Source organism: Larus michahellis, chromosome 2 (genome assembly GCF_964199755.1).
Source record: "Larus michahellis chromosome 2, bLarMic1.1, whole genome shotgun sequence".
NCBI lineage: Eukaryota > Metazoa > Chordata > Aves > Charadriiformes > Laridae > Larus > Larus michahellis.
The window spans coordinates 86,518,419-86,541,716 of NC_133897.1; the positions used below are offsets into that span (position 1 = coordinate 86,518,419).

Below are 23,298 nucleotides of genomic sequence, written 5' to 3' on the forward strand. Positions count from 1 at the left end.
ATTTTGAGAGACACTTTTTCTCTCCCTCAGTAATCTTTCTCTGTTCCTATGTGTCTTTTAAAAACAAAGAAAGAATCAATTGAGATATTCCAGCAAGCTTCCTGAGCACTCTTGTTTTATCTTGTGATTGTAGAGCTGTCTAATGCTCTCTACTGCACCATTTCTGCACTATTTAAGATATCAAGCAGCCAGTATTGCCTACATAAAAGAATTATCTTGAAGGAGAGTTAAAAGTAATGAATGTGGAAATCTGTTACAGAGAGTTTTTGCTTTAGTAAACCTTTGACACTGAAGGTTTGAAAGATGGCAATAGGTGCTTTGTACAAAGTGTTAATACTAGAAAGGTATTGGGAATTCCTTCAGATGCCCCACAGACAAAGCAGTTTATATTCTGGCCTATTGAGATCTCAGCTGTGAAAGACCCGTAAATGAGATTTGAGTTCTAATGTTGATTTAATAGACTACTTACTTTTGAGACAGTAGAAATGAAAGCCCTAGTAAGGCATTAGTAGATGTAGCTGTCAATAACTTTTTTTTCATCCTTGCTGACTTTCTCATAGTTTCAGATGTGATATAGAATTGAGACCAGAAGCATTTGAAATATTTTGTGACATTACTTACAAGGTGACACCTCTGCTTTCTAGTCAAATCCCCTAATATGAACACACATTTAAACATCAAACTTCTGAATCATCTGCTGCTGAAATTAAGTTCTCCCCATAGCTAATGCTGAGCATGCTAGCAGTCCCTCCTATGGTAGGCAGCTACATGCTTCAGTGTAGGCATGCGCTTACACGTTTTACTGTATATGGAAGCATTTGCTCAAAATCACAGCAGCAGTCACATGAACACATGTGATCAAAACTCAAGAGTCCTGAGTTCCACTTGTGGTTTGTGACCACTAGATTTTCTCCAATACATAAAGGATAAAAACTCCCCACATAGAAGTCACTTGGAGTTTTCCCATTCATTTTCATGGAATCAAGAATTCAGCCATAAAGTTTCATTAAAAAAGGATTTTTGATTTTATTTTTATCCCTCAGAAGGAAACAATGACAAAACAGAGACAGTATTCAGTCTGGTCTTTGTGTACATTTTATATGTATTAATATAAATTGAATTTGGAGGTTATATAGTCCAACCTGTTTCTCAAGACATTTGGTTGACAGCAGATGACTGAAGGGCTTCATCTTTCAAGACTTGAGTCTTGAAAACTTTTAGGGATGGAGACTGCACAGTCTCTATGGAGAGGTTATGGCCTGTTAATAGCAATGGCAGCACTGGGCCACATGGTTAGAGGTGAAACTCACTAAAGGTAAATAAAGTTTATATACAGAAATGTGTAATTGGAATTTGCTACCTCAAATAGTATCATTTGCTTCTGACCTTGGCTTACAAGCAATTTTGGAATGCATCATGTTGCGGTGCTTGATAAGTAATTTTTCAAGACAATGAGAGTTGATGTACTTGTGAGAGGTAAGATTCAAGGTACTTTTTCTTTGAAAGTCTGGTAGGTATTTTGCAGAACAAAAAAAACCTATTGTGTGTCCTGATAATATTAATCTCAGTTACTTTTTGAATAATGTTAAACAATCCTGGAATGTGAGCTCTCTGTAATTAAGCTGTCATCTCCAGAGTTAGGTACTCCCTTTAAGATTAAGACCTCCAGTAGCAAAAATATCTTCAAATATGTATTACTTCAAAGCAAATGAAGAGGGAGTAGCTACAAAATCTATGATTGCACGCATCCTCTCAGGCCATCAGTTGTTTTGTATATTTTATTGAACTCCGATAAATCTAAGATAATCTTGTTGTGTGCCATACTCTTTAAAGGGAAAGTGCAGCTCACCTTAAAGTTGGAGATCTGCATTCTTTGCCAGGATGGGAAGTTGGACAGGCAGACTGCAGAGCTGGCTGTAGGGATGAGCATATTATTCAGTTGAGTGATCAAGGGGAGATCAATCTGTGAAAGCAAGCTTACCATGCTGATATCCCTTGGGGTTTTGGGGTTTTTTTGGTCAGTCTGGTGGTACTCTGCGTTCTAGAGCCATCCCCTGAAGAGGACAGATTCTCTTCTAGTGATTTCATTTCATTATTCTTAGCATACTTGGGACTGTCTCAACTAATGCATGCTAATGAAAGGTTTTCATGTTTTAGCTGCCTGTACACAAATGTAGTTTGAAACATCACAGCATAGTTGAGTGGGATTTAGCTGCCTTAATGTCACGTTAGATATCCTATGATGTTTACCCATGACCAGAAGACAGCTTCAGAAGGTCTACTGTAGAATCCAGTGTTATATCTCACTGTCCCATTTGGAAGTCATTAGATACCTATATTTAGCCAATCTCACCCACAACTTTTCCTGGCTCTGAATGTCTGTCTAAAAGGAGATAGTGGCTGACCACTAATGTCCATTTGCCCTTTCAATAAAACCTCTAACTTCTCATGTACTGACAGTTTTTCTCTATTATTATACTTGTTAGAATTTATTGACAATGTTGGGCTTATTTTTTTATGCAATTGAGCTGAACACTTGCAAGCCCAGAAAAATTTGGGCTCTTACAGATCTTACAAGCAATCTAATATCAGGTAGCACATTGCACATAGCTTTGAGAAGAAAATTTGGATCTTGAATTTCCAAGAAATAGCGTATAGGAGTAAGAAAAGCTCCTGGGCAAACTTGAGATCTTAAGAAAATACACAAACAGAAATAAATACTAAAAAACTACAATGGCTTAATATATTGTTTTGTGTTCTACTGAATGTGAATCCTGTGGCTTAGAGGAAACAAGCTCTGAAATGAGAAGCCAAAAAGGTAACAGAATGAACTAACAACAGCAGCAATTGAGGATTAGTATGGCAATAATAATAATAATAAAAATGACTTCTACATATCTTAGTGTATAACCAGAACCATAATACTAGGGAGAAACACATCAGGATCATGCATACAAAGAACAACACTGCTGCCATTCCTACTGGAAGTACAATTCATAAAGCTATCAATCACAGTTTCTCTAAGACTAGCCAGAGACCAATTATCCCAGCGGGACATTGAAAGCAAATCTATCCTCTTGCTCTGTGACTGCAGGAGAATTGCTAAAGGTGAGATCAGTGGAAGTGACCCACAAAAAGTTAGCAAAGGTGAAACCAGGGAATTCAGCAATGAAGAAATGTCCTAATTGTGAAGAAGAGAAAGTGAAAACAGGACAGAACAGATAGGACTGTGAACCTTGTAATATTTTTAAAGTATAAACTTAAAAAAAACGGATTCTGTTTCTGTTGTATGGAAGAGTTACAGGCCTATGTGCAGAAAGTCAGGTCTTTGATGACACATCCGTGATGCTAACTAAGAATCAGCAGCCTAGTTCTGGGGCAGTTGACACTTTAGCTGTAATTGGCTTACACTATGCAACACGGGTAGTGCTTTTTTGTTGGTGGCGGCTTTGGTAAAATCTATCTATTACTGTTTGTAGTTCCTCTGGGGTGACTAGAGATCTCTGGTACTTACCGGCTATATCGCAAGAGGGCCATGTGGGAGTCATAAAAATTATGTAACTGCGGAGCCATTTCTGCAACTCCTGCTAATACCTTGACCCAAACACTTGTTCAAGGTCTTGAGGGTATATTTGAGGACTTTCCTGTCAAAAGCAAGATGGTTTCTTGACTTGGGAGGTTATATCTTGTTGTGGGGCAAAACAAAACACCTAAGTGTGGAACAGAGGGCTAGGCTTGCTTATGGTTTCATGGTTTTTATCATGAATGATTCACGAGTAGTTTAAAACGAGCAGTGCATTTTAAGAAAGTTAACAAAGCTTCTCTGCAAATGATGGTCAAATACAGTTATGTTTTACCAGTAGAATTGACAGTACAATGAGTGATGCTTTATCTCACATGATTTTTTTTAAACTCATTAATCTGCCATATATGGCATATTCTTCCAGTGTCATAGATCTAGAAGCATTAAAGCTCATCAAGTAATAAAATATCAAAAAAGTAAGTTTATTTGCAGTTTTTACATGTTATACCTAAATTCTGTTTATGGTTTCACATTACTTAAAAATATGCATACCTGTCATTGAATTTTCTGATAGGGTGTTACAGGAATAATGTAAAAATTATCTCTTAGTGGTCTAATATTATTTTTTTATTGGTTGACTTATTCACATTTATTAGGATCATTAGTTCGGTGATGATACCTATGGAAAGTCAAAATGTTTAATGAGATTATACCAATATAGCACATATTTGAAAAATGCTGGTAAGTAATTAATGTATATAAATGAAGAAAAGTACTCTGTAAAGCAGATTTAATCTGTGCAAGATCAGGACTAAATTACTTCTTTTGTTTGAGTATTTTTTGTGTGTTCTGAACAGTTTCTTTCAGAATCAATATTTCTTTATTTCTCTATGGCAGTAATTCATCATTGTTCTAAAATCAAAAGGTTTTCAAATTAGCTCATTTTCCTAAATTTAGCATGAGATATGAAATCAAGAATTACTCCCAAGCTAGTTGCAAGCCTTGGAAATACTATTGCTGTACATTTAATTATTTCAATTACAGTTCCAATTTTTCAACAGCTGCTTAAAAAGAAAAATTCATACATTACTGTAGTACTGGCTTTATAGACGTGCAGGATAAACATTCTAACGTCTTCATGTCATGCTGTAAGGGACAGTCCAATGCCTATGCTGTTGTCTGCTTACTTAAGTATCATGGAAAGAAAAACATTATTATCTGATCATATTCAAAACGTTGTTGTTCTGTTTCAGTGAAAGCTGCCAAATTGTCAGGCTTCTGATATCTTCAGTGGAGACTCACAAGACTTTGACAGAAAACATTTCTAACCTCTTGGTTAGTCATCAAGTGGTAAGTAGCTCCTCATATTTTCATACTTTCCACTCACCTTCAATGAAGTGTTTGGGTTGTTTTAGGTAAATAACAATTTTTAAAATTACTTCACCATTATTTTCCCTTTCTTTTCTATAAAAGCATTTTTCTCTAATGTCTGGTGCTCCTTTGAAGACACATATAAGTGATTATAAGTGCTTTAGCAAAAAAAGGAGCATTTTCTTCGTACTCCTGTTCAGCATCCATCAGAGTGCTGTTCAGTGACTCATATGACTCTCAGAGTGTGAAGCATAAGTAGAAATAAGAATTCAGTGGATCATCGGTGAAAAAAAGTTGCTCCATTAGCCTGGCAGAGGTTGTCAAGAACGGTATCTAGCAATCAGTTAGTAGAGTTGGTAAATCCAGTTAAATAGTACCTGAACAGTTAGGTTCTATTATTACCCACCTGTTTGATTTTCAGATTGTCTCATTTTTCTTACTATTTTACATACTTTGTTGTTCATACCAATATCGTCCTTAATTCTTTTAATTCCCTTAGGAAAATTGTAAGCCAAACTTTTTAAGCAGGTGGTCTGGTAGTCTTGCTATACGTATTGTCTGGCATAACAATTTTTTTCATTCTTATTCTTTTGCTTTGTTTCTAAACCTAAAGAAAACTGGGCTGGTGGGAAAGAAAGAAGTTTAAGATTTGAAGTAGAAAAATTATAGGAAAAAAACCCACGACTGAGCTGTAACACTGCAAAATAAGGGGAAGCTAGCTGTAGCATTGAACGGTAACGAATTCTGATTAGGAAACAGACCCAACCTTTTAAAAATATTGCTGGTGGAGACTGATGCAAGGTCTAGGTCACTTCTCATCAAAACATAGTGATTTTGGGGTTTTCCCACAGAATATATATTTTAATTTTCAGTAAAAAATAAAAAATAACAAGTTATTTGACAATTAATGCAGTCTGAGTTGGAATATTTGAACTGGTCTCAAAAATATGTATTTGGATCTGTTTACAAAATATTATTCTGTTCTTAAACAATCACAGTCTATGGAAACCAGCAATACTTATTTATTAATTTGCTATTTGGTGAAAGAGAAGTTAAAATTGTAGTGGTGGAAATCTTTTCAAACGAGTCAATCCAATAATATAATTTAAACTCAACACTTAGCAATATCAAAAATAAAGATGTATTTCTCTGTAGGGAACAAGTGCCAAGATTATTTCAGAATTTGATAGCTCAACTCGATCATGTCATTTATTACTGTTTAACTGATAAAATAACAGAGTGATAATTATGTCCTCATTTTTAATGCTGTTTTATTAATTTAAACCTAACAAAAATAGATCTTCATTGAACTGATGAATTGGCAGGGAGCGTGGTGAAATTCAAGTATTTAATTCAGTGAGCTCTCATAGAAGAAGGCAATATCTAACCTAAAGTTGAAAAGCAAAATTAGGCTTAAACTCAGTGAAAAATAAAACAGGAACCAAGTATTAGAAATCAAAGAAAGAAAAAAATAAGTGGTTTTTTTATCAGATGAGCTACCTAACCCAGGGTAAGAGTAATTTTGGATGTTTGGGATTTTATATCTCTCCAAGCCTTTAAATGCAGTCTGAATGTATAGATTTATAAGTTAAAATATTTTTTCTAGTTTCATAATATGTTAATGTAATTTACAAGTGCAGCAATTACTACATGAGGGCGCACATCTGTGTCATTCAAAAGATTAGGTGAAATGATTACATGTGCCCTGTCTTCAAACATACACAAGAAGGGAACACACTCAGTCATACACCTGCTCATAGCCTGAGAAAGTTAACATAAATCATATGAGTGGGGGGTTTTGTTGGCACTACATCTAAGTAACTGCAGTGGGCATTGTGTCACGAATGTATGACTGAGTTAGAGGAGAAGGATATTTTAAGCACGGGAATGCTACAGGTGTTTTTTTCAATGTCACTGAATGTCGTGAATTTTGGTTTGCTTCTGTATTTTCTTTTATCATATTAACATAAAAGCAAAAAAGCTCTTATAGGGAACAAAGCCAGGCTTCTATCTGGTGCCCTATAAAAGCAAGAAAGTGATTGATGTCAGTGAGCCACAGCTAAAGACCTTGCTGTTTGAGTGGTGTGACACTGTGCATGATATCATTGAGTAGGTGAAACTGTAACACAGAGAGGTGGAATAAAGGCATTCATTTATAAAGGACTCATCAGATGACACATTCACAAATTCATGATCTTTTTGAGGACTATTACAATGGTGTACATTTTCAAAGCCTTTGAAGAGCTTCAGCTGTACAGTTCCCTTTTATGTCAGCAGGAGACATGCTTTGCTGTGATAAGATTTAGCTGACTTTCACATACTTTGTTACTACTTGCGAAAGGAACAAAACTGCTATCTGAGTCGGTGTTAAAATTTCTATTGACGTTATTAGATTTAGGACTGGATTCTCTGGATCTGGTACTGTGCAGTGAACTGAGAGTGGGTTGTACATGCTCAGTAAATACCAATCATTTGTGCTTTTAAGAAAAAAAAAAATCTATCCTCACAAATACTTGCTGTTTCAGTGAAAGCACTCTTACATATAAGTAAAAGATTATACTGACCAATAATAGTGTGTTGTATTAAAATATGAGAGAATAAACCATCTGTTATGTTACTTTCTGATGATAATCTGGCAGATCCGGGTACATTCCAAACCTGATCAGTTGATTTTACAAAATATATTCAGCAAATGAGCTTATGAAGAAAAGTAGCTCATACAAACGTATTCCAACTTTGAACAAATACTCCCAGCTAACCTCTTTGTCAGTCTGTTAAAAAAAGCGCGGTCTTAAAAGAGCATGGCTTCTGATCAGCATTTGGCCAATGCTCTGCTTTTCAGATATCGTCTCTTCTGCAGGAGTCTCTTATGCTTGCAGTCTATGAAGTTTTACCACTTTTCTAAGAATCACGCTGAGAAATAATTAGGTATACAATTTTGGATTTTGCCAAATAACCACTTTATAAAAGGACTGAAAAAGTTACTAGTTTCTACTAGTTATAAGCCTATGGAAATAAAAAAATTTACAGAGAAATTTTATTTCACCGTTTGTAAATTGCTATAGAAAATGTAAATGCCATTGAATTTCCCAGTTGTAAGGTGCACTATTCAAGTATTGCAAACTTCAGATTTGGCCGCTAAGGTTAAGCTGTTTAACTTAAGGCTTGTCTTGTTCGTTCAGTGTTTGCCTTTTTAAATTAAGCAGAAAAAACCCAAACAACAAACATTTTTGTATTTAGGAAGATGCTTTTATGCTTGGAGTTTAACTTTTCCTGTAGAAATCTAATGTGAAAGGAGTGTTTGAATGGTAAATTACAATGATAAATACTACAGTATACTCTTACTGTTGGCAAATCATTTTCTTTTCCTTTTGAATGACTTGTGTTTAGAAATAAACATCTTGATTCAGGTTATAGAATTCTAAATAGATGTAAAAGGAGAGTGGTTTGAAGTAGACATGCTATGAGAACTGGAGAAGATTTTGGTTGCAATATGAAGACAAACTGTGTGGATGATTAATATTCAGCGAGGGCGATGAAAAATTAATTCAAGTAATTTAGGTAACAGACCATCTCATTGTCTTTGCACTCCCAGTATAAATGCAATTTTCCTCTCTATGGCGGTTCATATCAGCTAATTCCTGTTCAACTACAGTTGCTGACAGTGGGAAAAATGTTGTCTTTGCTTTTACTACTCTTTGAAGCCTACAGAGTTGCATTGGCACAGACCGTTAGCAATAATTGAAATGACTTCTCTGAAAGTAACTTATCTCATCCTAACACACCTTATATTTTTGTCTGCTGTAATTTTCTTTCTTGTGGCCCTTTCTGGAAATACAAAGCAAGCCATAGTGAACAAGTATAGAGCACAGGATTCATTAAAAGCTGTTTGAACACTATGCAGAGGATGTGCTGGGAAGAACACACAGAATTAATATTGATTTGTAATATGTGTTGGGAGTGGGAGAACGATGCATTTCAGATGAAGTTTGCCTTTGATTATTTAAAATATTCCTCCTATTTTTACTGACAAAAAGTCTGTCTAGAACTGTGTATTCCTACAGGACTGCGAAGAATACGCTATGTTTTTAAAGCATTGTTAGAAATGGATTAGCAGCAATCTGTGTACTTATTAAAGGTTGATAACTATAGTGTCTTTTCAGCAAGAGGGCAGCAGGCAGATTTCTGGGGTTTTATTTGTTGTTTTGTTTGGGGTTTTTTGGGTTTTTTTTTTTGTTTTGTTTGTGTTTTTTTGTTTTTTGTTTTTATTTTTTCTGTGAGATTAAAAATGCAATGCTCCTGTTAGAATGCATATTCAAGAGAAGAGGAATATGAGGTTTTTTCTTCACTTTTTGTGGTGGGTGGTGTTTTGGGTTTTTTGGGGGGGTTGTTTGTTTTGGGGTTTTTTTTGTGTGTACAAATCTCAGGTGTGTCTGAAATTTTGTTAAAATAAGTCTATCCTTTTTGTGTGCCCCAGAAGTCCACACACGGACTGTGCAAATTTCAGAGAAATAACAGCAGTTAGAAAAAGAGAGCATCCAAGTAGGTGAATAAGGTACAAAATCTGTCACTGTATTTTTTTAAAGTTTCTAAGTCTATCCTTTTTGCTCCCACATTTCCAATAACCTGGGAAGCAAGTTTGTTGAAAAATTTACAGAAAGATGAAATTTAGTTTATTACCCCAGAGTATAAGTCAGTATATTTTTCATTTCATCCTCACTCTTTCATGCACTCTCTGGCCTTGTGAGTCTCTGTATTCTGGGCAGAATTTGACAGAATTTCAGGCAAAGAGGGACCACAATTTTCCCTCCCAGCACAAGGTGCAACTGCTGTCCCAGGGCTGGGTTTCTTCAGACATCAGGAGGAGTCAGCTGAGAAGAATGGAACTGAGCCTGGTTGTTCTTATTTTAACTGACTGCTCAAACCATTGATCTACTATTCAATGGGGAGTATCCCATTGTCACCATCATATCTTTAAAATGCAAGGTGTGGCTTCTATTTTTTTCTGTGCAACTAGGTCTCACGGATCAGCTTAGTTAATTGATTAAACTGTGCTTTAATTTTATTTCAATATTTTCCTACTTTTTTTGTCAGGGTTGAGTACAAAGAGTGAGAGAGGGAGACTTTTCTGTATTTTTTTGCAACATTTATTGCTACTAAAGGAGTATATGGCACGAGGAATCGTAAAATTCTGTAACTTTCTAAGGCTCTCCATGCCATTTTTGCCTAACCAGGTGATAAAGATGAGTTGCACAGTGCAGACTAGTGGGAGACAGGTGACTATTTGCAGACTTTGTTCATTTTGCGCAGACTTTATAATTAACTCATTGTTTAAAAATGATTAAATATCCCTTGGTGGACTCCTGAATTATACCTCGTTATGATCACTGCTGAAAATGTTTTTGAGAGATTGTTTCAGAATACTTACTTTGATATGTGCTTAACCTTATCTAAACATTGTGAAAAGAAAATAATTAATGTTTAGTCATATATATATTAAAGATATTATGCTTTCATAAACTAAATTGGCACCACCCGATGTTGAAATACTGACTGCGGATTTGAAGAAACAATCTGCCATTGCTCTGTGGACAGTAATTATAACATGTGTCTAGTATATTTACTTTTCTGATTTGGAATATGAAGCGCTTTCATTCTCAGAAAGTGAGGTTTCAGTTGTAGGACAGAGAATGAATGGACAGAAGTACCAGCAGTATTTCATTATTTTGATATGGTTTTTAGTTACAGGTATATACTTCATGCAAAATGTTTTTAAACAGGATGAGATCTACTAAGAGAGAGACTCAACCCGGGTTGCATGCACAAGCCCTTGTGTATGAAGGTTTCCTAACTGGAGTCGTCTTGGACAACACGTTGGATACGTGCTTTTCTTCAGAGTCCAGGTTCTTTTTCTCTGCAGAGATTGCCTTTTGAAGGCAACATACAGCTTTAAGGCTGTGGCCTAATTTCAAACACAGAATATTTTCAGTAGCCCTCTATACTTAGTTTCTCCCAAATGCATGTTAGAATTGCCTTTTTCCCCTGTTTTTAGTAGTATGCTTTAAGAGATACTCTATGGTAATACGTTGAGACTGAGCAGTAGGACTTGAGATAGTCACAAATGCGAGTACTCAGCTCTTTGACATTATTTATCATAGTATTATTTTGAAAAGATTACCATATAAAGTCAGCGGTCCGTTTAGTCTTCCCCTGTAAGCTGTGTAAACCCTGCGTGCACGTCCTTACTCTGTATGAAATGCTTCTACATGCTTCCGTTCTTGCTACTAACCAAAATGCAAGCATGAATTTTAAAGACTGGGACCTATACTACCTTACTCTTGTTTAGACATTTTTTCTGTAATGAACCAGAGTAAAGCTGTACTAATTCAGAATGATAGCCTTTTGTTTTCCATTTGTATGGATGTAGTTCACTTCATAAAGTGCCGTGTGCTACAGAGTCATTTGGCAAATATCGATGTGCTCCAGCACTGACGAGCCCCTGTTTTGACTCCCAGGAGCAGAAAGTGATTTATATAAGCTGTCACAGTATTAACATTAGTAATGCTTTCTTCCTCAGAGCTCTGAGCATTAAGTTGCTTGGCTTTTGAATATAAAACACAACAAAGTAGGAACTGGATTGAACAGTAGTATGAATTTTTAGGTAAAGAAAACAGTGTATTAGCAGATAATGGTTTGAGAGCAGATTCCCCTAAAAACATTTCATTGGGTTTATTAATGGGGTTTTTTTTAGCCATAATTATGCCTTTATAATTTAGTTTTCTCTCAGTTATGTACACATTCATTATCAAGAGGTAGTTTAACCTATCTTTGTATTCTTTCGAAAAAGAGGTCTCATTTTTTCCCACTCAGATTAACCACAGCTACACTAATTCAGTTCTTTGCCTGGTTTTGTTCGGAAGATGCAAAGACAGAAGCAATGGAAATAGTTCAGGACTTTTGTCAACATCATACTTTTACAGAAACAAACAATCCACATCATTGATGCAAACAGAAATTTTATATAGAAGGAAGAAAGGTAAATTGCTCACCCTGCAAATGTTATTTTTTACTGTATACTCACTGAAACTATAACTTCCCTCCATGTAACTTCAGTGGTGAATTCAGACCTATTAGTTTGTGTATGTTGTAACCAAAAAGTTAATAAGCAGATTCCTGTTTATTTTGGTTTCCTCAGTTTTTTGCACAGTATATTTTGAGACCTTGCTTTTCTAAAATGTTTTGGAATCTGTTTGCTGATCTCAGGTTGATTACACAGATATGATGAAATTCAGAATAGCAAATTCACTTACGGAAACACTGATACTCAGATGTTGTCTCTGGAGAACATCCCTCATCTCTAGAATAAAGTTTATTTTCTAATGCTGTTTTCTGCCATAGGATTTTGCTTGCAGAGAGTGCCCTATCATATTGATACTTTCTTATTTATATCGTTTCTCAACAAAAGTGGTTATTGTTATTCCCTACGGTGCTCACTACAACAAAACTTACTGGTAGCAAGACTTTTATTTCTCATTACACTTTTTTCTACTTCTCTGATATTGCTTTCTGAAACATACTTTACCAGTGTGCTAACTGAAGTATTTGTGTCAGTGGTTTATGAACAACAACAAAAAAGGATTCAGGTAGAAGAGGAAAGGCTTGTCTTATTGTTCCTGTTGTTTTGCATGGATACTCTAAGGAAAATGTCCAATCAACTTGTGAATGGGAACTGTGCCCACATAGCAGATGGCTATGAGTGTAAGCATACAGAAGACCATGTCCATGCATTAAATGTGTTTACGGAGGGCAGACTTCCCAGGCAAAAATTTCATGTATCTGCAACTTTTGTGCCAATGATGAGAGGATATGCTACTATTAGTCATCTTCTAAAGAAGTCTAACTTAGCAAAATAATAACATTTTTCTTACCTGCATAAAAAGTATTCTATGAAGATAAAACTTTTTGTTTGTTTGTTTTATGGACTATGGGATTAACAAGGATTTATTAAATTTATTTTTAAAATTTATACATGGGAAGCTTAAATAAGACCAAACATAAGTAATTTTTTTTCTTATCAGCTATGCATATATGTATAATTTGAAATAAATATTGATCTTAAATCTACTTAGCAATCTTGGTCAAGTGAAATAATCAATAGGTGGTCTTAAAAGGCTTAAGAAAAACGATGGAAACTGACTACACTGTTTGAGTATGGAATATTATTATTTTTTTAAATATGAGTAGAACTGGTGTCCCTATACTTTAAAATACATGAAAAATACAGCTAGGATGATTAACTGAAATTTATTATCAGATTATTACTGGGGTCAAAGCTATACTATTTGAATTACAACATTATTGAAAGCATTATTAAAAGACTTTTGCTATTAACATCAGTGTAATAGAAATAAATACTTTAAAACATGATTTTTGCTATTCAGCTTTTCTGTACTTTAGAAGTTTTTCAACTTGGGCTGTTGCAATTTTAAAATATGTATTTAAATATATTTATTATTGTTATTCAAAATATTAGATATTGAAGGCTATAAACCTGTGTTTGATGGATTGAAGTCTGAAGAAAAAAAAAAATGAAAAGACACTCATTTATTCCTTTGGGGAGAGGAGGCGGTGTCAGTTATTTTCTATACATTTAGCATTATCGATCTTCACTCTTCTTTATGTTGGTGAGAATGTCATCTTTTGGGAAAATGGAAACTCATTGCTTCTTCAGGTCTTGTATTCTTTGCAAAACAGTGAAGTAGAATACTGAGACTCCAAAAGGCTTGGTTCCTGCCAGGAGGAGATTACTTTCTTGTGTAAAAAAAGTTAATCTGTGGGAGGCATTTTTTGAAAACGCCATTCAAACCAAAAACTGGTTTTTTTGGATTACAGAAACTCCTGCAAACATTACAGTGGGCAGAGCATCTGGTTAAAACTATGTTTTTTGCGTCTGTTACAGAGACTCGTCAGAGATTGGTTGACTTCAGAAGGCAGGTCCCATATGCATAAGGTACTACCATCTGAGTAAAGATGGTAAAATCTTGTACCTGAATAGGTTAGAGTAACTTAGGGAATGCATTTTTCGCTTTAAGACAGGGCTTTCCATAACCTTTGAACTGCAGTGTTGAAAAACATGCTTATCGTTTGAATTTTGCAGAATAATGGAGAGGTAGGAGGGATGGGGTTTCAGGAAAAGAGCAGTTCCATTTTAAGCAGGATATGGGACCAAGGATTTCCAACTTAATTTTCAAGTTTCTTTCCTTCTCCTGTTTTCAGCAAATATACACTGTGGACTGATTCCATCCTCCTCTCCCCTACAGAAAATGTTTGTTCTGAAGGGGTCGTGCAAATGATTCCGTGTTGAGTTGCTTTGTAGCAAGCAACATGTTCTGCGCTTTACATTTTATGGTTTCGAAACAATAGCAGTGCTCTGCTTTCGCTTTTTTTTTTCAATTTTTGTTTGATTTACTTTCATCATTAACATCTGATTACATTATACGATGTCTAGTCTGGACTACAACAGAATTATTTAGATTCAAGTAAAATGTTATCAGTTTAGCAAGCTATGTATAGTTTTTGCTTGTTTTTAATAAATTAAATGTATCTGGTTGTTTATTATATTTACTCAAAAATCTTTGTCTAAGCAGTGAATTAAAATATCTCTAGTTAAGACGTTAACAGCATTCAACATTATTTTAATAAAATGAACAATGCTTAGTACAAGTACTATAGCCTAAAGTAATTTGAATAATTGAATACCACTTTGTCTAGAGAAAACCATTTGTAGCAGCACTTGCTTTTCCAAAGGAAAGCAGAGTGAAAACTCCAAATGTTATGTTGATAAATGTTTTGTAAAACCTGCTGATTCCATTGCATATGTGTGGATAAGGCATCTAGACGCTGACATTCTCTTAACATTATTTATAGCTGCAGCAAAAAGCAAATGATAAGTGCACTCAAGTGAGCAGAATGTGAAGTGTTTAAGATGATGGCAGCTTAAAATAAGATATTTGTACTCAGAGGAGAAATAGCCTTTAGGGTGTTCACAGCAGGAACAACCCCAGAGAGAAGATGAAAGCAGGTGTAAAAATGACAGAGTAATTCTTCTTTCCATTGAAGATGTTGAGAGTTTAGTTGAAGGGATTGCAGTTTCAATCTACTCATTTTTCAGTTTCCTCTCTTTGACTTCTGCTGTGATTAGAAAGGATTATAATAAAATATTTAGTTGGGAGAAGATGCAAATTAGGTCATCTGCCATAGTGACCTCATAGATATGATGAAAACTTCACAAGAAAATACACAATAAAGAGAAAAAAAAAACAACCACCAAAAAGACCAAACCAAAACAAAACCAAACCCCAAAAAAGGCAATTATAAAGCGGGAGGGGGAATGAAACCAGACAGAAACCTAAAACGTCTGTCACAATAAGAGACTTAAACTCAACCTAGACATTTGTATACCATATACAGTGATAAAAAATGGCTACCACATTTATTTACCTGAAGAAAACCAAGCTGAGTGACACCAAGCTTAGTGGTGCAGTTGACATGCCTGAGGGCTGGGATGCCATCCAGAGGGACCTGGATGAGCTCAAAAAGTGGGCCTGTGTGAACCTCATGAGATTCAAGAAGGTCAAGTGTAATGTCCTGCATCTAGCTTTGGGCAACCCCCAGTATCAATACAGGCTGTGGGATGAAGGGATTGAGAGCAGCCCTGGAGAGAAGGACTTGAGGGTACTGGTGGATGAAAAATGGGACATGAGTCAACAACGTGTGCTCGCAGCCCAGAAAGCCAACCGTATCCTGGGCTGCATCAAAAGAAGCATGGCCAGCAGGTTGAGGGAGGTGATTCTCCCCCTCTACTCCACTCTGGTTGAGACCGCACCTGGAGTACTGCGTCCAGCTCTGGGGTCCTCAGCACAATAAAGGCATGGACCTGTTGGAGCTGGTCCAGAGGAGGGACACAGAAATGATTGGAGGGATGGAACACCTCTCCTATGAGAAAAGGCTGAGAGAGTTGGTGTTGTTCAGCCTGGAGAAGAGAAGGCTCCAGGGAGACCTTATTGTGGTCTTTCAGTACTTAAAGGGGACTTATAAGAAAGATGGGGACAGAGTTTTTAGTAGGGCCTGTAGCAATAGGGTAAGGGGCTAATGGTTTCAAACTAAAAGAGGGTAGATTCAGACTAGCTATAAGGAAGAAATTGTTTACAACAGGGGTGGTGAAACACTGGAATAGGTTGCCCAGGGCAGTGGTGGATGCCCTGTCCCTGGGAACATTCAAGATCAGCTTGGACGGGGCTCTGAGCAACGTGATCTAGTTGAACATGTCCCTGCTCATTGCAGGGGAGGTTGGACTAGATGACCTTTAAAGGTCCCTTCTAACCCAAACCTTTCTATGATTCTGTTCTATGATAAAAATTATCTCTCATACTCCATCAACTTCTTTAATGGCTTCACTTTAATTGTGATGTGGCTTAGAAGTTCAGCTTTATTTAATACACCATTTCAGCTGCTGCGATGTGTCACACAAGAAAACAAATAAATCAGCCCATAGTATATTCTAGCCACTGTTTCGGCTCATAAGGCTTACATCAGGGTTATTTGTGGGGAATAAAGATAAGAAAACCTTCCACTACAGTTTTCTTCTAAATACTTAACGTATTTAAAGTAAACTTAACCTCATTTAAGTGAATTGTTCTGTGTGCACATGCAAACTTTAACATAGTAATTGAACTACCAGTATTTACATTAGTGTACCAAAAGAAATTCTCCCAGACATTTCTTTCAGAGATACTTTAAAATCGCTGTATCCTTAGTCTCATATTGAGTTTATTTTCAAATTAGTAGGAAACAGCACATACATATGAAAGCTGTTCTGCATTATTCAGGAAAGGTCCATGCTCCCTGTAATGAAAAGAAATACTTAAGAAACACTTCTGCTGAGGAATGACAATGTCAGAGGAAATAACCTGACCTTCCTGCTGTATTACCTTTCCAGTGTTGTTTGTACGAACATGTGTGTGGTACCGTCTTGTGGCTGTTGTAAAGAAAGAGTGAAGTTGTTGGCCAGTGAATGAACTGTTCTTCCAATAGGCTGTAACAATCGCATTTTTGAAGTGGCCCAAAATCCCAGCCTATCTCCTTATGTGTGTTTACTGTAAATTGGAATTTTTGTTACTGTTGGCATCTCAGAGGTTTTCTACATCAGTCTTTTGAACACTTGCAAAAATCCCATTTCTGTCTGTTTTCAGCCACACTAACAAATGCCATAAACTTTGTTGAAAAAGAAATTGCATTTCCTAAGATTTCTGTCAATGCTTCCCTACATTGTATATTATAATAGTAAACAGAATCGCCATCCACACTGCAGGGGCCAGGCAACTCAGCTGCAAGAGGAGGTTATAATTTACGGTAAGGCAAGGAACAAAATTACCTAACAGTTGTCAGGCTTATATCTTACAAGTACAGCAAGAAAAGAAGAACATGGTTTGATTGTTTCTATTTTTGTATAATTTGTGTATAATGCAGAAAAAATTAAGCTGTAAGAATAGATTCGTAGTATTAGGTTAACAGTTGGACTCAATGATCTTAATGGTCTTTTCCAACCTAAAAGATTCTGTGATTCTAATAGACTGCTACAAGTATAAATAATCTTGTACCAGAGCTTAGCAAAATCAGTAAAACTCTGATGTTAAATTAAGCTTTGGACTTCCCTGCTAACAGAGATCATAAAATCTGAGTTTTCTATCTAATATACACCCAGAGAACAAGGCTGGTTATTAAAAAATCCTCATCCAAGCTAGTGGAGGAAGAATTATCTCTACTTCCCACGTGGCTGCTATGAATGGCTTACAAGCCAGCATGCAGTGTTGTAACAATTTCTTGGGTGCTTTTTGTTTGTTTTTCATTACTATTTTTATATATCCTCACCACTGAAACATTGGTGGCTATGTACATGCAGACAGTCTTGATTAATTAGCCCACTAATTTCTGAACCACAGCTGTCAGGACTTTGTCTTTGAGGAATTAGCAGCAAGTTCTCTCTCCAAGAGTGACTTTGATCATGCTCAGTTTGATTGTAACTTAAAGTTTAGACTGTATTACAGGGTTTCTGTGATATAAATAGGCAGAAGCATTATTGCTGAAGGCATGAGAAATATTTACTGATTTTGTTTACTACTGCCAGTTAGAAGTGCCAGGCCTGACCTAAACAAAAGCCTTAAAAAAGCAAACAGTAACAGCTGGGAAATCCAAAGAAGAAAGGAGGGGAATTTACATTTGAACCAGCTAAAGAGGAAGGGCAAGAGGAAGAAAGAAAGGGAGACATCTTACTGTTTTTGAGGATAGGAAGTAGGAAAATATGTTAGTGGTTATTGACTGGAAACAACGAAGAATTAAATGTAAATAGCTGCAAAAATTGCACTATAACATTGCCCAAGAACCTATGTGCAAGAGAAGAAAAAGGCAGGGGAAAGAAATAAAAGAATGATCACAGTGGTAAGAGAAAGGGAAAGACAGAGCAACCTCTACCATATAGCAACAGAAAAGACACATGAGCTTCAGGCAAATAAAAGAAATAGGACACGGGAAAAAATATTCATACCTACATGAGGAAAGGTACAAACTTATGTAACCAAAGCTTTTTTTTCTTAAGATGAACGGTAGCAAAGCATAGCCAGAAAACAGGCATATGGGTTACATTTGAGAAGTAGGATATGGGATACAAACCAGGTTGCTTCTTGAATTCAGGTAGTTTCAGATGGTAGAAAAGGATAGCTCCGCATTACCACTACATGTATATACTCTGTGTCTGTGTGTATATGCATATACATACACACATATGTACATGTATGCATACATTTGGAGAGTTGCCTGTGGGTCCAATATGCTGCAAATGTTCATTTTTTAAATATATATAGAGATAGATATTTTTTATAATTGTCCACATTTGTTTATTTGCCATGATTGTATTTCATTCATTTGCTTCTCTCTGCTGTGTCCTTACTTTGATTGTTTTTAGAATAATAAGGGAAACAAGATCTTTGTAGTATAAGGTACAGTTTACTCAGTTTTTGGAAGGGACGATGGGGTATAATGCTAAAACAAATAAAGGTGCAGGAGGGAAGATCAAAGAGCTGTTTCCAATCTTAGATATTTCTTCAATTTGATCACAGGACTCTACTGGTTCCCACAGCTTCCTTTCCAACATTAAACTGGCAGAAATGTAGGCATGATATTTTTACTCTCTTTTCTTTAGGAATGCAAACAAACACCTCCCAAAATATACACATGTGAAACTCCTGTGAGTTATTTGCTCTGAAATTTACAGTCTAGTCCTGATTTGAATATTTTACAGATGGACAATTACTGAAATGAATAAGTCTAATGTTAACAACTGTGCAATAGCTGTAAGCTTGATGGAGCTCTGCTGTGTCAGAAGGTGTCTCCATTAATTTCAGTAGAACTTAAATAAAGCCCTTGTATACTTGGTCCATATACTGTGGGTGGTGATGCTTTTCAACTTGTCAATTTTTAGGTCTTCAGCTAGAAAGTTACACCGAAAGAAATCCTTCTGTTTTGCGTGTTAAGGATAATCAGAAAGGAGCACAATCATATTCATTGATATTAAATAACAAATTATATCAGCATAGAGATTTTGAGACTAGTGAAATATTTATATTTTTATTCTGCCTCTTGGCCCCCTATTATTATTTAATATAAAGAAATAGTTCAGCCATGCAGATGTGTGTCATAACTTTGAAGTATTATGTTATTTGTTGTACGTGAGTTTTGTTCTGAATATATTGCCTTTTCAGAACTTTGTACTGTCTGCCCTGTCTGCTTAAGGTCATAATCTTCTTTTACCTTTGCTGTCGTCTTAACTGTCCTACTGGTGGTACGCCTTGTTCTTGTCTCTTTTCCTGAGTTGTTTCTGCCTCTGTTTTTGAAGAATTCAGTGGGGAATGATAACCTTTTAATATAAATTTAAAAACAACCTTTACAATTATATTGTTGGATCATAATCCTGTGTGGGTTTTTTTTTTTTTTTTGTAGAATGACTTTCAAATCCTGTATATAAAATATTAGTTTTTTCTTGGTGAAAGAATTTATAGGGGAATATAATGTCTGCATAAGATGCTGTTAAGTGTTGTCCAAGAGAAAATGACCTTTGGGTCCCGTATAGCAGTCAGGATGATTTCTGGCAATTTTTTATTTCTCCTTTGGGAATTCTCACTGAATAGATGCAGTTCACCATAAATGCATTCTCATTGGAGTGTGTTTATGCATAGCAGTGTTGGAAGTAATAAGCAGTTGGTTTTGTCATATGAGTCAGTAAATACATAAACAGGTACAGATTTATGACTACACCTCGGAATATCATGGTGCTTTGATATACAATACAGTGCAGTCAGCTTTATCTGAATGTCACAGAGGATAGTGAATATATCTGTAATACCAAGGTCATTTTTGATATAATTAATAGGTTGGGATTTCTTTTGTACTACACTTTCAAAAAACTTTAGTTCTCCTAATCAGGATTATTGGATATGGAATAAGTGTCCTTGAAATATGTAAATTATCCTGTGAAATACAGGCATATAAATATTAAGTATAGGCTGATGTCATCATACCAGTGTGAATATTTTAGAGAATAGCATTTCTTTTGGACACATATTGGCTCTTTGGCGAGTAACGCAAATTCCAAGGTGTTTATTCATGTTACTAGTGTTAGTGAAGCCTTTGGTGCAGTCAGGGGAAAAACCCTCACTGCTGTCGGTGGATTAAATATTTCAGTCTACAAAACTGCCAGTCATCACTGTTCACAAGGTAACTACCGTTCTCCATTCTACAGCTTTGCCAAGCATACTTGAGCTACACTTTTTTTTTTTTTTTTACAGTGCTTTATTTTGTGTCAAGGAAAAATATGCCATGACCGTAACAGGTACAGTAGCAGACCAATACTTTTTTTTCTTTTTTTAAATGGGAATGATAAGCTCAGATAATATTCCAAGAACCTTAATCTACATTTCTACATTTTTTTAAAATGTAAAAGGATCAAGATAACTTTTCTTCTCAGTTATACCTCACTTCTAGAACTAGAAGAAAAAAGTTACTTATACTGTTTCTGATGAGAAAGAATGTCTTGTTCTGTTGCGTTCTGTTGTTGTGTGGGGCTAAGGCATTGAAAGAGATACCTTTAGTAAGCATGCAATTTTTTTAGCATTCAATTTAAGCAAACACGAAACATAAATAGCAAGTGTGTCTATATAAGAAATTAAAAAGTGAAGGGAAGATCCATCCTGGGACAGTGTGTGCTGCGTTCTGCACAGTTCTATTAATCACAAAAGCCTGATGTCTGCCAAAACAGTCCTTGTGCTTCTGAATTTTACTTAGTTCTATTGTTCATGATCAGTCTTCAGCTGCTCACATGCCAGGGGAGCCCTTGCAAGCTACTTTAGTTATAGACTCTTAGAGTTTAATGTGTGATGCAATAGCCTGAGCTTGGTTTGGGAATTTTACTAGAAAGAAATCTTACTGAATGAAAGATTAATTCTGTTTCATTTAAATGTTAAGTAAACTTTGGATTGTGTATACTTAATTAGATTCCATGATTGAAGAACATGGACAAGGAAGCTCTTGTGAATACCATAAGCATAGATTATCATCTGCTCTGGCCATCATGCTTGGATCTCCAGGGGAAAATTCTCTAATGCTTGGTAATTTGTAAATTAATTTAACTTCCAGTGTCTTTTTTATTTTTTGAGCAAATAGTTCAAGTTGATCTAAGCAAATATATTACCATATCATGATTTTTCTGATCACTGGAGGTTCTGTCTGAACACAAGGAAAAAATTCCTTACTGTTAGGGTGACCAAGCACCGGTACAGGCTGCCCAAAAAGATTGTAGACTCTCCATCCTTGGAATTATTCAAAAGCTGACTGCACATGATGCTGATCAGCCTGCTCCAGCTGAGCCAGCTTGTGGGCTGGGAGTTGGACCAGATGACCTCCAAAGGGTCCTTCCAATCTCAACCATTCTGTGATTCTGCAAGACTGGAACTGTATAAAAAACTAAACTGTTTTTAATATTTGGACTATTTTGCTTTCTCAGTGGAAAATGTTTATGTTGTAATCATATCTACATAAGAAATTTCCTGGTTCAGCTTTTTTCAGTCCCTAGTAGAACTGCCTTTCACTATCAAGATGTTTATAAAACTAAGCTATATTAGCAATAGGTATTTGGCTCGAAATCAGTAGAAGTTACAAAGTATGTATGGTGGCAGAGTTCGAATTGTCTAACAGCAAAATCTTTTCTCAGAGAATTTTTAACCATATGTTGTCTTGTTTTCTTCAGTCTAAATAGTTAACAGTCATCTTAGGGGAGACTGTCCTTTTTCAACAGCATGCTTGTTTGCAAACATTGCATCTTCAGCAGCTTTGTTTTTAGTAATTCTCCCACTCTTAAGCTGTAATGCCAGTTGGATTTTACTAGGGGGATCTGTAGTCACTGCTATTTCCACAGGCACAGGAATAGTATCTCATAGATGTGAATGGCACTGTAACTCCAGGTTATGAGTGTGTGGCAGGATACCAGTAATAACATGTCCCTGTATGTGGCAGGCAGTTTGGGTTACAAGAAACTAAAGAAACTTTCATTTTTATAATTTAACCTCAGTTTATCTATGCATCATACCCAGTGGTAGGATAATTTGGACGTAGTTTGGCTTCCAGTCAGTCATAACAGAGGAAACCTATAGAAAGAAGTACGTGCTTGTGTAAATTGGTCAGCAATATGTGGGTGGTTCCAGCTAGGTGCTGCAGCATCACAATAAGCCCTCATCCATGGAGGCATGAAAAGCACTGCAGGAACATATTGTCTTGCCACTTTGCCAGGGAGACTGAGAACTGATGCTGTATCTGAAATAACGAGGTCCAGCAGGAGTACTGCGAGGGCTTAGATTCGTGCCATTCTTGTTTTGACTGAAAAGATTTCTTGAATTTTGAACATGGTGCTAATAAGAGCTGGAAGGTCAAATAATACCTGATTAAGTTGAAAGGCTCAACAGTGCATAGTTGTAATGCATAGCACAAATCGTGATTTCACAGACAGATTTATATTTAACTAAACGATAACAAATGAGGCACTTATCCTACATAAGGCTATAGGTTCTGCTATGGGTGATTACAGCAGTAGCGTCCCGTGTTTCCTGCCTTGTTGGAGTATCACCCGGCCAATCATCTGCAGTAAGAATGTACCACTAGAATTAAACTTACTTGGGGGCAGAAGCCATCACACAGTTAGCAAAGCTGAATATTAGGATATGTAGTTGTTAATTTAGGCTACTTATGATCATGACATTCATTGTTCCTGAGAAGAGCCGTGGCCGTGAATTTGTTGATTT

The 23,298-nt window shown here is 36.0% G+C and overlaps 1 protein-coding gene across 4 annotated transcripts in view; it reads left to right on the forward strand.

Moving 5' to 3' along the window:
• Positions 1 to 23,298, forward strand: part of CDH18 (cadherin 18) — a 576,293-nt gene that overhangs the window by 136,031 nt on the left and 416,964 nt on the right. For all 4 annotated transcript variants that reach the window (XM_074576161.1, XM_074576154.1, XM_074576155.1 and 1 more), the window contains exon 2: positions 4,777 to 4,873. The gene's annotated coding sequence lies outside the window, so the exon portion shown is untranslated. The remainder of the gene's footprint in view (positions 1 to 4,776; positions 4,874 to 23,298) is intronic.